We start from the raw sequence: 15,530 nt of genomic DNA, 5'->3' as shown, positions 1-15,530 counted from the left end.
TGATCATAGATCTATGAGACTGCAGAAGACACTGACAACACTTAGAGCTTTGCAAGAACTGTTAACTAGAGTCTGTAAGAAATTACTTATGAGAAGACTTACAGCAAAGAGTGAGACTGTGCTGCTTAAAGTCAGAAGCTGATCTGAGAAAGATATGAAGTTAACTGCTGATCTGAAGATTGAGTGCAGTGACAGAGCTGAGAGAGATGAAGATGCTATTATGAGTAATAATATTTCTACTTCATCAGCTGATAAAAAGTGATCAGAGAAGTCACAGAGATGCTCACAAGAAGCTCAGCAGTGATCAGACATTGTTTACAAAGATATTGAAATTGAAAAAATTTTTATTCTTGAGAAGTTCTTGAATCAATATATAAACATTGTCAGAAATACTCTCTCTCTATCATCTGAGTGAAAACACTTCACAGATGAATGAGAATACTCATAGTTTATAAGAATGAGAGCTGTTACAGAAAAAGAGAAAAGAAGATGAGATTTCACAGACAGATCTGAGATATTTATACTACTTTAGAGAGATTTACTTACACTGTGAGTGATTCTGCAGAACAGTCAGATCATTTTAATAAATAAAAAGTTATTATAAATTACAGGTCTGAATCTTTCTATATAACTATAAAGAGTGATTGCAGACTGCAGATATTTTGATTCTACAATTCTACAGAGTTAATAAAAGAATGGAAAATTTCTCACAATTCTACAGTGTCAAAGAACAATGATTTGTAAGAATGAGTGAAAGATTAACTTATAAATACTTCTCTTTAATGAGAGTGATCTCATAGAGAGTAATTCATCTGTGAGATGAATCTGTGTAATGATCACACAAGAATCTTGTGAAAATAATTGAGAGTCAACTGAAATTCTTCTGTATGAAAGATGTGAGATAAATCTATATAATAGTCAGAGAAGAATCTCATAGAATAAGAAACTGAGTAACAGAGTGTTTTCTCTTCATAGTAACAAGGGATTTTTCCTCACTGAGGTTTTTTTATAGATATGAAGAGTTTTTAGTGAGTATTACTGCAGTGCTGAGCTGATTCTACAAAGTCACTCAGTGAAAGGCTTCACAGATGAAGTCTTAGAGAGGAAGAAGTATATAAGAAATCCTGCTTCTTACAGATTCTTTATCCCTATTTTTATCTCTCATATAACTAATAGAGTTAGTGGCTCTTGACTACACACAACTATATAGACTGGAGTTTGTGAATACTATTTATAACTCAGCTTAAATGCTATTATACATTTGATCTCTACATTTATCTTTCTACTGCAAATACTTCTAGTAGTTAACAGTACATATCACGCCACGCTGCAAACACCCGAATAATCGCCTGTGAGCACTTATTCTTACAAAGATACTGCTATATAATAGAAGATATTAGATTGATTACAGAGTGTCTGATAGAGAAATACTTCTCTCACAATATTTATCTCTGATTTCAATATCAAGATTCTAGAAGAAGACGATCAATCTTGAGAGAATAGAATAAAGATTAGCATGCTTAAGAAGACACTCAGTTTCAAACTTTTACAGACTCTTATAAGCATAGATAAAGACCAGACTTATGAAGATTTCTGCATATAACTCTGAACATTGAATAACTGTCTCATCAAGCTTCAGAGTATACAGAATAGTGGCAGAAGACATTACATCTCAGTCACTTATATATCTGTGCTGAAGAATAACAATGCAGATAATATGAATTGAGTGAACTCAAATGTTTTTACATAAACAAGGGTTTCTGCTGTCTGAACAGACTTCTAAGTCTCTGAGATTACTTTCAAAGAAGTTATTAATCAACACTAATAAGAAGTGTGTATTAATTGTAACTGATCAGAACATATCACTTTCAAATACTAATCAGTCTATGTACCTTCTTACTTAAGAGAAAGATTAGTATCTTCTTATTCAAAAAATGAATCAGTGCCTGTTCATATCAATTACATTATATTGAAGAAAGATTCAGAAGACAACTATGAAAATATCTTAATAAAACAGAGAAAAGATTAGCTTCTGTTCAAATTCATAAATACACCCCAGTGGCCGAATGGTTAATGCGGCCACCCGGTAGCGCCTTGGCGTGGGAAATCAAGGCGCGTGGGTTCGAAACCCGCAGGGGATACATTAAATCCGGAACTCAAGCACCTCAGGTTTCTAATAAATACAGAGGTGTACAAATCACTTCAATGAATTGCTCTATGTTCCTGGGCTGAAAAGTTATTATAACATGTATCTAATTGTCACTTCTTTGTATTTTCCTATGTTCTTGTTATCTTGGCGTGGTCTCAACACCTGTATTTCCTCCTGTATAACCAACACTTGACCTGTATTTAACATCACGCAAGGACTCATCATAAGCTCTGCTTGCATATGAGTATAATGAAAGAATAATAATAATAATACTAAATTCATAAATAGAAGCTTGAAGAGGTCAGATGATAATAATTTAAAGAGAAAATAATAATGAATGTAATTCTTATATCTACTATGATCAATAACATGTATAATATGAAAGTCATGATAGACAGCAGTCTATGTTATTATGCAATGATTAAATCTTCAGTTATAAGATATTATACTCTTCAGTGTATTCTTTTATTAAAACTCTGACTTCTTGCAGAATTTAATAACTTAAAAGACATTTGCATCTGTTACATAATGAAGTTAAACATTGATATCAGAGAACATCAATGTGAAGAAGTCTATATATATAAAGTTGATAATCTTGATTATAATCTTATATTAGAACTTGTCTGACTATCTGAATAAGATATTTTATTAAACACTTGATATAGAAGCTTAATATTTTCTAACAATAATAGAATTCATGAAGATAATATTCACAAGACTATAGATCTGACACAGATCTCTGTCAATACTTATAAAATGCTCTGAAAAAGAAGTCACTGACAGAATTGCTGATAAGATCACTAATAGCAGAATTATGTAATAATCTACTCTGTTAGTCTGATTAATATTAAGAAAGCTCTAGAGAAGTTATTTCATGTTATAATAACAGATTCTCATACAAAACTCTTTTAATAATATCATGAATATCTAGATGTCTTCTGATAAGATAATAATGTTACAAATCTACCTCTCTTACAAGGTTCAGAAGTGAATCACAGTATCAAGTTAAAAAAGAAGAATGATAAAGATCTCAAATTATTATAAGACTCTCTTTATAACATGTTCTGAGATGAACTTCTTCTTCTTCAAAAGACACTCAATAATCTGTTGAATAAAGAATTTATATGTATTAACAACTTCTCCGCTGCAGCTACTATTCTCTTTACAAAGAAATCAGGTGAAGAACTCTGCTTCTGTATGAACTATCAAGATCTGAACAGATTGATAAAGAAAGATTATTATCTCTTATCTCTCATCAATGAATCTCTAGTATATATCAGACAAGTGTAATAATTTATAAAGCTAGATGTCATCATTAAGTTTCATAAGATTTATATCACTGAAAAAGATGAATGGCTTACAGCATTCTGAACATATTATGATCTCTTTGAATGAGTAGTCACACTCTTTGAACTGACTAATGCTCTCAGTACATTTCAGAAGTATATCAACTGAGTACTCTGAGATTTTCTTAATAAGTTTGTATCTATATATCTAGATGACATTCTCATCTTTATCAATGAATTTAGAAAGAAATATCAAGAATATGTACAGAGAGTATTATAATAATTACAAGAAGCAGAACTATCAATAGATATTAATAAGTGTGATTTCAAAGTTAAAAGTATAAAATATCTAGATTTTATTATAGAAGCTGATAAGAAAATTCAAATGAATTCTGAGAAGATCTCTGTCATTCTTAAATGAGAAGCTTCATATACTGTGAAAGATGTACAAAGCTTCATCAGATTTGCTAACTTCTATCAGCAATTTATACAAAACTTCTCAGATATTGCAAGATAACTTACAGAACTTATTAAGAAGAACTCAGTATTTCAGTGATTAGCAGATGCTGAAGCTGTATTCATACAGATGAAGAAGATGTTCACTAATACCTCTCTATTGATAAACATTTGATTCTGATTATGAGATAGTTATTGAAGCTGATTTCTCTGACTATATCATAGAAGAAGCTATATTACAATATGATAATAAAGATATCTTACAATCATGTGCTTTCATATCTAAGAAACTGAGTCTCATCAAATGCAATTATGAAATCTATGATAAGAAGCTTCTTGTGATTACACTGTCTAGAAGAATGAGACTCTGAACTTCAAAGTGTTTTCAAATTTGAAATAATCACAGATCATAAGAATCTCAAGCATTTCACAATCACTTATAAGCTTACTGAACATTAGATGTGATGATCTGAACTATTAAGTTGTTTTCATTTCACTATACACTATCACCTCAGCAGTCAGAACTCAATGACAGACACTCTCTCATAATAAGAGCAAGATATATCATTCAATGTAACAGACATGTATTGACTGAACTGAGAACACTAACTCTTGAATCTGAAGATATTAGTTGATTACAATGAAATTACTCATGACACTATACACACTTCACTGATCAGAATATCTTTCAAATCTACACTGAATGAATTATGATGTATAACAGCTCAAACTGATGAACTTCTTCAAGTACTTACTGAAGTAGTATATCAAGAAGGACCTCAATTTTCTCCAGAACTATATATAAGAATCAACATCTTAGAATACTCAATCAATGATAATAACACTGTGTAATTCTATGAATGATGCTGAGTCTCTTACTCTGAACTCTTACACACTCAGATAATACAAGAGATGCATGATTCTTGTATAATTAGCTATTCAGATTATAAATACCTGTATTGAATAATCTCTCAAGAGTTCTACTGATCTGAGATAGCAAACAGTATCAGATATTTTATTCAAAACTGCAACTGTTGTTCTTTCATCATTATATGAAAGAACTGTAGAAAAGATCTACTGAAATCACTCAATGTCTCTGATAGAATCTGATAAGATGTAATAATTAACTTCACTGTTAATCTCTCTGAGAGTAAGAGTTGTAGAAATATTCTAATTATCATGAATCAATTGAGCAAAGATGTAATATTGAAACCTTGTAATAAGATGAATACTGAATAAGTTACTGAAGTCTTTCTACAGAGCTCATTCTATCAGATGTATAAATTGCTGAGATCTATAGTATCAGATCAGAGCTGTGAATTCATAAGCACTCTCTGAATAAGAATCTGTCAAGTTCTCAAGATTATATGTTATTTATCAACTGTCTATCACTCTGAGATTAATGATGCATCAGAACAGATAATTCAGACTGTAAAGAATTATCTTCATAAGTTTTGTAATTACTTATAAGACAATTAATATGATCTTTTTCTACATACAGAGGTTGCTATTAACAGTTAAGATACTGTTTTAACAGGTGTAAGCCTCTTCTTTCTTACATATAATTATCACATGAAAGTGTTAAATCTTCTAGAGATTATATAGTTCACACTGAATCTCTGCAGTTCAATTCAGATCACTGACAATATAGTGATAAAGCTTCAAGACACTTATAACTGAGTAGAAGCCTTCATGACAAGTGCTAAACAAGATTAAGAAGATTAATTAATATTCAGTGAGATTCTACAGAGTAGTATAAGATAGAAGATCCTGTATAATTGAATCTTAGAAATATACAGATCACACACTCATTCTATGCATTGAATTATCATCATATAAAATATACAGTGACAGAAGTTCTAGACAGTTGTAATTATTAACTTGATATATTATCAGAGATTCATGATGTGTTTTATATAAGCTTACTTCACTGCACTATCACTGACTCATTCTCTTCTCAACTGACTTCTGACTGGCAGCCATCAGGAATCATAGAAGAAGATAATGAACTTGAGTGAGAGATTGAGAATGTTCTTGATAAGAGATCTCACAGCTGCAGCTGATAATATCTGATAAAATGAGTTAGCTATAATCATCTGATCTGAACTCTGAGTTCTGCATTATCTGAGACTGCAGCTCTTGACTAATGAGAACTACACATGATCAGAGAAGAGAGAGACTAATATAATAAGCTGTACCTGATCAATCATATGAACTATTCTGTTATACTTCATAAATTTCTGTTGAAAGCTCTGATTCTCAGTCATTAATTCTCAGCTGAAAATCTATAGAATTTCTATTCTTCCACTCTAAAGCTTCGCCGTGTATGTCACTGTGTACACATATAAATATTCACTTCAATCACTGATTTCTGCACTTTCTCTTTCTTTTTCTTTTCTAATATTTTTCACTTTGTTATATAAGATCTATAAATATTATACCGATCTATTCGGCGTACACCTCTTACAGAGAAGTTCAATATTACAATGAACTGACTGTAGCTGAGAAATGTATATTATGTATAACAGTTTCTTCAGTTGATCTCATATTACTGCAGATTTATTAAGAATTTCATATAAATAGCTGTATCACTCTCAGATCTCTTAAGAGAAATAAATACAAATCTGTGAAAGAAGCAGTTTCATTCAATTATCTGAAATGCTATATGTAAAGAGGTCTTTCTCATACTGAGAGAACATGTAAAACATTCTCAGTACTTTATTAAATCAGATTGTAATAACCCTTTCTATTTTAAGATGAATGTATCTGAATAAGCTATTAGAGATGCTCTTCTACAGATGAATAAGAATAGTGAGCTGCATCTGATAATATATGATAATAGAAAACTATCAGACACTGAGCTCAACTACTCAGTATATGAAAAGAAATTGCTAGTAATCAAACATGCACTGACATTGTGAGATAGATATATTGACAACAGATATATAATAATGATGATTATAAATTATAAAAGTCTCATATATCTACAATTCATAATGAAACCTTTTAAATATTTAATATATTAAATCTCAGAGTTTCAAGTGTATAATCTTCATATTAAATACTAAAAGAGATTGAACACTGTGATATCTGATGCAATCAGTCACAGATCTAATTTCATGAGTGAGAGTTCTGTAAATCAGGTATAAGAAAAGTGTGTATTAAATATACTGAGAGAATACAAGGAATCAGAATAAGTGAATGCTATAATCTCTCACTTAAAGAATGACAAGATGTCAGATAACAAGCATCTTACAAAGATAGTAGAAGAGATACTTTTAAACTTCAAGCTAAGAAAATTGAAAAATGATGTTATACTCTACTGTGATCTAGAATACACAGAGACTCTCTATATGAAATATCTGTTTAGACATGACTTAATGACTCATATACATAAGAAATTCAGCTACTTAGAAAGCTCTGAACTCATGAATGTACTTAAATCAAGAGTATACTGACTAAGCATGACTGAGAATATCCAGGTGTATGCTCACAAGTGCCTGAATTACCAGATTGTAAAAGAATCTAAGAAAGGATTAGAATGTGAGAAAGTGCAACATCAGATGAAAAGTATGATACAGCTGTTGAAGTGATGAGAGATGAACATCATAGACATATTACTGTAAATGTCAAATGAAAATTATTGAATAATCACTGCTATTAACTACACTACTGACTGATCAGTCATGAAAGTAGTTTGAGAGATGACTGAGAAGAGAGTAATAAAGTTCTTACATGATGAGATCTATATTAACTATGAAATACTGTGTGAGATTCTAACTAATAATGATGTGAATCTCATAGAAGAAGTAGTAAGGTATTTTATAAGTCAGTTACAGATAAGATATTATAGAACAATGTTATATCATCTGCAGATGAATGAAAAGAAAAAACACTTGAATGAAATTCTGAATAATATACTGATAAAATATCTAGTGAGTATGTCTACAAGATTGTAAGATGAATATCTCAGACAGATACTATTAATCACTTGAATTCAGCAGTATGTAGTCTTCAAGTATTCATCATTTCATCTGTTGTATGAATTGTATCTGTGCATTTCAGAGAATACTTTGAAAAAATTCAGAAAGAAAGTAACAGTTGCAGACACAGCAGTTACAGACACAGAATCAAGATTGAAAGAGATCAGTTATATACATACAAAAGCTAATAAGTTACTTCTGAACTGAGTAATTCAATCAAAAGGAATACAAGACTCACTAGTTAAGAAATCAAGTCTTAAGATAAAATATGAGTTCTCATATTCAATAAGAGTTGTGAGAAGTTTCAATCTAAGTGATTTAAGCTCTATAAAATACTCAAATCACATTCTCTGAGAATATATATATTGAAAGAATCAGAGATAGACTGATCATATGATCATGTCTGAGACCAGGATCTGAATATTTGATAGTCTCATTATCAATTTAACTGATTTCATTACATGGTTTTATGATTAGATAGTAGTCTCATACTGTCTCAGTGAGACTTACTGTCTACTTTTATTACATTTTTCAAATAAGATTATGATTTGCGCTTCTCAATTTAAATTCTTTTTATTGCTTTAAATGACTTTAAATCTCATTTGAGCATTATCAAAAAGTGTTACTTTTTAACAAATTAAAAATAGTCAAAAAAAACCTAAAAATGTCTAAAAATAGTAACTTTATGCTAATAATGAGACTAAATGAGATCAAATGAAATCACTTTCTTATTTTTTTTAAGTCATAGTCTCATTTTAAGATCTGATAAATAGTCACGTTACATGTTTTGTTTTTTTTTTGTTTTTTTAATGTTTAGTCCCAGCGGGATTCACGCTAAGAAATGTATGAGATCAGATCAAATGGAATCAAATATGAAATTCATAATCTCAGCAGTGAGTCTAATCATAAAGATGAGTCTTACACAACTTAATAAATAATTCACATCTTGTAAAGATGAAGATGTAAGACTCAAGTGAATTATAGTCATTCACAGCACTATTGTCAGCATTGAAAAAGAAGAGGCTTATAATTGAAAAGTCTCATGAAGTAAGAGAAAGTATAGATATTTATAAATCAGATAATCTTACTTATTTCAATCTTTTCATGCTTATAACAAAAGAATAAGAAGTAATGAAGAAATCAGATGAATATCACACTTTAATAAGTGATGAGACTGTAGCCAGCTGTATGATATCACATCACAGACAGTAAGTACAATATGATAAAGAGTAATCTCAAAGTAGCAGACTTGTACATGAGTTAGATTGCAGAAGAAAAAGAGATTCAGAGTTAAATTTAACTGTTTACATCAGTTCAATTGTGAAGACAACAGAGAATGAAGCATCTGAAACATTTATAGATCAATGAGATTAAGTCTAATTAAGGTAATTTCACTGAACTCCTTCAAAGTCTATAAAACAGAGCTTTGAGAAGAATTCTGAGAGCATTCAAATCATCTTCTATTAAAGCAGTGGAAATTGAATTGAAGCTTCAATTTCACCTTCTGCTATTCAATTTGAAAAAGCCTGTATAAACTATGCTCTGAGAGTTATGAAGATGAGCTCAAATCATATAATCAGAGAAAGAGTCTCTTCTTCATTTCCACAAGTTAACTCAGAAAATGAACTGGATTGAAATAGATTTCTTGATTGAAATGAGAATAATGCTTTAAAAAAATGCCCTCTCAACTGTATAGACTATGTTCACTTATTAAAAATCAATTTTCTTTATTAAATGTTGAGAAAATTGATCATGAGAAGATATCTCTCTGAAGAGAAAAGCTGAAATCTCTCATAGACTTACAAATAAGTGAACTATCTAAGAAGAGAGAATATGAACAGCATTTGAAGAAGATCTCTACAATCAATATAAAAGACTCTATTCTGGTTTACTCAGATGACTCAAAAAATGAGAATTTGAATAGATTAGGCACAGGCATTACTTATACTGAAGATAATATCAATTTTATCTCAGATTTCTGAAATTTAGACTGTGAATCTGAAGTCTTGGATACTGAACTATTTATAATAGTGAAAGCTTTCAAACTTATTGAAATAAAATCTCATAAAAGAGAAAATAGTTTGAAAGAGATATGAATATTCTCTGATAGTCAAGCTGCTTTAAAAAGACTTAGAAATAGTCAGATTCATAATGATTAAATGAATCTTGAACTGATTTTAAACACTGTTTTGAAAATTCAAAAGAGAAGAATATTAAAACTGATAATTCATCTGCACTGAGTTCCTGCTCATATGAATATTCATGACAATGAATTGGCTGATTCAGCTGCAAAAAAGAGTACAGAATTAAGCAGATCTATTCAAAAAACAGTGTTCTAATCTTTCATAAAGAGAAAGATAAAAGAATCTTGTTTAAATAAGTGAAATAAAAGCTGGCAGAAACAAAAGAAGAGCATACATTATTCAAGATTTGAGATAAAACCAAAGTGGAAATCTTGTTTAATTAAATGTAAAAAGAAAATATTCTCATCTATAATTCAGCTGAAACTAGAACATGGTTATTTCAAATCCTATATACAAAGATTTGATGATAGATTTGATGATAGATTTGATTCAACAGAGTGCTCATTCTGCAATATAAATGAAAATTCTGAGTATATTGTAATGCATTATGCATTATACAATGATCTCAGAGTCCGATTGAAAAAGAAGTATGATTTAAATCAATTAAATATAAGGTTCTTATTCTCAACTGAGACAGAAATTAAATGCTTAATAAACTTTCTATCAGAAACTCAAGCAGGTATAAGAAAATAACTGAATTCAGAGGTAACTGAATATGAAGAGATAGAAATTGATTAGATATAGTCTGTTAAAACAGCTATATACTATCTTTTCATAATTTTATTTTGTTATAGACTCTCTTTACAGTACTTGTTTCTTTCTGTTCTTTTCTATCTATCTATTTAATGTATCTATCTTTAAGACTATGTTCTCTTTTCCTTTGTCATGATATTTTCAAATGATTTCAAAGTATCAGAAGGTGTTGAAATACTGCAATTTGTGAACAGTTTTTATATTCTGAGCTGGAATTTTCTGATTTTGCATATCTGAAATTGGTAAATGTATAATAGTTAACTCTATATATAGGAAAAATCCTGAGAACTAAAGATTCTCAGGTAGATGTCATAGTCTCTGACTACATACATCTATAATTGAAGAATAATAATAATAATAATATGAGATTGATTCATCTCAATTTCTGAGATTGCTCAGAGATTAGATAAGATTAGTTTTAATAAGCTGTTTACTATAGTAATCTGAGTAAGTGAAAAGAGACAGTATAATGCATAAGACAGAGTTATAAGAGTGAAATCTGCTGAACCTAGTCACTGAACACTGTATTATATAGAGATTGTATAAGAGTAGTAACTAGCAGACAAAGAAAAAGTATAAGAAAAGAAAAGAGATAATGAATTGATTATCAACTGTAAGAATCAGCTGCAAAAAGACAAATATTATTATACATATTTTATTCATTTTCATACAACACATATTTAATCTATTTTCAAGATCACATCCTCTGAAAAATATCAAAAACAAAGAAAATTTCAAAACTCAAGATCTGTAAGAGATTTGAGAGCTGTAAGCTACTCTTATAATAATACTGTGTATATCTCTGATTTCTCTACTGCTCTAGGTACAACATTAATATTGTTTATTATAAGATTGACTGAAATATCAATACAGAAATGCATATATGTGTGTGTAGAAAAATTGAAGAAGAGTGTGAAACTTACAGAATCAGAAGTCAGAGCAGAGAAGACAGAGATAAGAGAAGCAGAAGAAGAAGAGAGTACAGATAGACTGAATAAATAACAGCAGAAGTTACTCAGAGCTGAACACTTATAATTTAATATGTATACAATCTTCTCTGCAGAGAAGAAAGAGAAAACAATAAGAGAAGCTTAAGAGTAGAAGAAGATAGTCTCAGCAGTATTATTATCTTTAAAAATTAATATAATCTCTGCTACTGAAGCAACCAAGAATGATTATTAGTATATGAAACTGTAAAATCAGAGATGAGAACAGTTACTGAATAAATATCTGCTAATCTTAGAGTGATACATGTAATTACAACGTGTATAAAGCTTTTTAAAAAGAGAGAGAGAGATATAAGAGAATACAGAAACTAAAATACAGTATATAAACAGCTCATTCTTATAATAATATTTCAGATAAAATATATAAGTCTTATATCTACAGATGTAAAAAAGTATAACATCTGTATTCTCATTTCTGAAAACACAGATATCTTTTATCTGCATTACAAAGTCAGATAACAGATGTCAGATAATAGGCTAATACAGGTCTATTATTTCAAAGAAATTTATCAGAGTGAATATATCTATAATATTAAAATTTACAGCTGTAAAAAGTGTCTTAATATCTGTAGATATCGCAACTTCATGCATAATAAAACTTATAATACTTTTTCCTAGAAAAATTACAATTAGAAGAGAAGATGAAAAAGAAAAGACTTACACTCTTAACACTGTTAAGAAGAGAGGCCCCGGTGGCCGAATGATTAATACGGTCACTCAGTAGCACCTTGGCATGAGAAACCAAGGCGCGTGAGTTCGAAACCCGCAGGAAATACATTAAATCTGGAACTCAAGCATCTCAGGTTTCTAATAAATACAGAGGTGTACAAATCACTTCAATGAATCACTCTATATTTCTGAGCTGAGAAGTTATTATTAGACTGGCCGCTGGGATCATAAATTTCATGTTTGATCTCATTTGATCTGGTCTCATACATTTCTTGGCGTGAAACCCGCTGGGACTAGTCATTAAAAAAACATGCAAAGTGATTATATATAAGATCTTAAAATGAAACCATGACTTGAAAAAAATGAGAAAGTGATCTCATTTGATTTCATTTAGTTTCATTCTTGGCATAAAGTAACTATTTTTAGACATTTTAAGGTTTTTTTTAAACTATTTTTAATTTTTTAAAAAGTAACACTTTTTGATAACACTCAAATGAGATTTAAAGTCATTTAAAGCAATAAAAATAACTTAAATTGAGAAGTGAAAATCATGATCTCATTTAAAAAATGTGATAAGAGTAGACAGTAAGTCTTATTGAGACAGTATGAAACTACTATCTAATGTTAAAACTATGTAATGGGATCGGTTGAATTGATAATGAGACTATTAAAAAATCTGGTTCTGGTCTCAGACACGGTCACACAGTCAGTCTAGTTATTATCACATGTATTTAATTGTCACTTCTTTGTATTTTCCTATGTTCTTGTTATCTTGACATGATCTCAACACCTTTATTTCCCTCTGTATAATCAATACTTAATCTGTATTTAACATCATACAAGGACTCATTATAAGCTCCGCTTGCATATAAGTATAATAAAAGAATAATAATAAATAATAATGTTAAGAAGAGAGATAATTCTCTGATATGAATACATAATTATCTTATTATAAATATTTAAAATAAATGTAATAATTAGTGTCTGTGAGTGAGCTTCTAATAGTTATATTATACACAGTCTTTGTATAATAAATTATTCTAGAGATTGGTAAAAAGAGTAGAAGTATATTATTATTATTATTATTATTCTTTTATTATACTTATATACAATCAGAGCTTATAATGAGTTCTTGTATAATGTTAAATACAGATTAAGTATTAATTATACAGAAGAAAATACAGATGTTAAGACTATATTAAGATAATAAGAATATAGAAAATATAAAGAAGTAATAATTAAATACATATAATAATAACTTCTTTTCTCCGAAATATAAAGTGATTTTATTGAAGTGATTTATACATCTCTGTATTTATTAAAAATCTGAGCCCCGGTGGCCGAATGGTTAATGCGGCCACCCGGTAGCGCCTTGGTGTGGGAAACCAAGGTGTGTGAGTTTGAAACCCGCAGGGGATACATTAAATCCGGAACCCAAGCACCTCAGGTTTCTAATAAATACAGAGGTGTACAAATCGCTTCAATAAATCGCTCTATGTTCCTGGGCTGGAAAGTTATTATCGCATGTATCTAATTGTGACTCCTTTGTATTTCCTATGTTCTTGTTATCTTGGCGTGGTCTCAACACCTGTATTTCCTCCTATATAACCAACACTTGGCCTGTATTTAACATCACACAAGAACTCATCATGATTATTATTATTATTCTTTAATTATAGATGTATGCAGTCAGAGACTATGACATCTACCTGAGAACTTTTAGTTCACAGAGTTTTTCCTATATCTGTAAAGTGAACTATTATACATTTATCAATTTCAGATATGCAAAATCAGAAAATTCCAGCTCAGAATACAAAAACTGTTTACAAATTACAGTGTTTTAACATCTTCTGATACTTTGAAATCGTTTGACAATATCATGACAAAGGAAAAGAGAACACAGTCTTAAAGATAGACATATTAAATAGATAGATAGAAAGGAATTAAAAGGAAAAGATAAAGTAAAGAGAGACTGTAATAAAACAAATTATTAAAAGATAGTATATAGCTGTTTTAACAGACTATATCTGATTGATTTCCTTCTCTTCATAATCAGATATTTCTGAATTTAGCTATTGTCTTATAGCTAGACTGGCCGCCGGGACCATGAATTTCACATTTGGTCCCATTTGGTCTGGTCTCATACATTTCTTGGCGTGAATCCCGCTGGGACTGGCTATTAAAAAAACATGTAAAGTGACTATATATCAGATCTTAAAATGAAACCATGACTTGAAAAAAATAAGAAAGTGATTTCATTTGATTTCATTTAGTCTCATTCTTGACATAAAGTTACTATTTTTAGACATTTTAAGGTTTTTTTTAGACTATTTTTAATTTTTTAAAAAGTAATGCTTTTTAGTAACACTCAAATGAGATTGAAAGTCATTTAAGGCAATAAAAATAATTTAAATTGAGAAGTGGAAATCATGATCTCATTTGAAAAATGTGACAAGAGTAGACAGTAAGTCTCACTGAGACAGTATGAGACTACTATCTAATGTTAAAACCGTGTAATGGGATCAGTCGAATTGGTGATGAGACTATCAAAAAATCTGGTCCTGGTCCCAGACACGGTCACACGGTCAGTCTACTTATACCTGCTTGAGTTTCTGATAGAAAGTCTATTAAGTATTTAATTCCTGTCTCAGTTAAGAATAAGATTCTCATATTTAATTAATTTAGATCATACTTCTCTTTTAATCTGGCTCTGAGACTATTGTATAATGCACAGTGTATTACAATATACTCAGAATTCTCATTTGCATTGCAGAATGAGCATTCTATTGAGTTAAATCTATCATCAAATCTTTGTATATAAGATTTGAAATAGCCATGTTCTAGTTTCAGCTGTATTATAGATAAGAAAATTTTCTTTTTACATTTAATTAAACAAGATTTTCACTTGAGTTTTATTTCAAATCTTGAATAATGTATACTCTTCTTTTGTTTCTGTCAGCTTTCATTTCACTTGTCTAAACAAGATTCTTTTATTTTTCTCTTTATAAAAGACTAGAACATAATTTTTTGAATAGATCTGCTTAATTCTGCACTCTTTTTTACAGCTGAATCAGCCAATTCATTGTCATGAATATTCATGTGAGCAGAAACTCAGTGCAGATGAATTATCAGCTTTGATATTC

General features: G+C 29.8%; 1 pseudogene across 1 annotated transcript; it reads left to right on the top strand.

Annotated features, from left to right (window-relative positions):
• Positions 1-2,052: 2,052 nt before the first annotated feature.
• BDBG_16940 lies at positions 2,053-2,141 on the top strand (annotated as a pseudogene). Its single transcript has one exon. The product of its transcript is annotated as a tRNA-OTHER (tRNA).
• The last annotated feature ends 13,389 nt before the right edge of the window (positions 2,142-15,530 follow it).

This window comes from Blastomyces gilchristii, assembly GCF_000003855.2.
Source record: "Blastomyces gilchristii SLH14081 genomic scaffold supercont1.6, whole genome shotgun sequence".
NCBI classification, from domain to species: domain Eukaryota; kingdom Fungi; phylum Ascomycota; class Eurotiomycetes; order Onygenales; family Ajellomycetaceae; genus Blastomyces; species Blastomyces gilchristii.
This window is presented reverse-complemented; position numbering and strand designations above follow the sequence as displayed.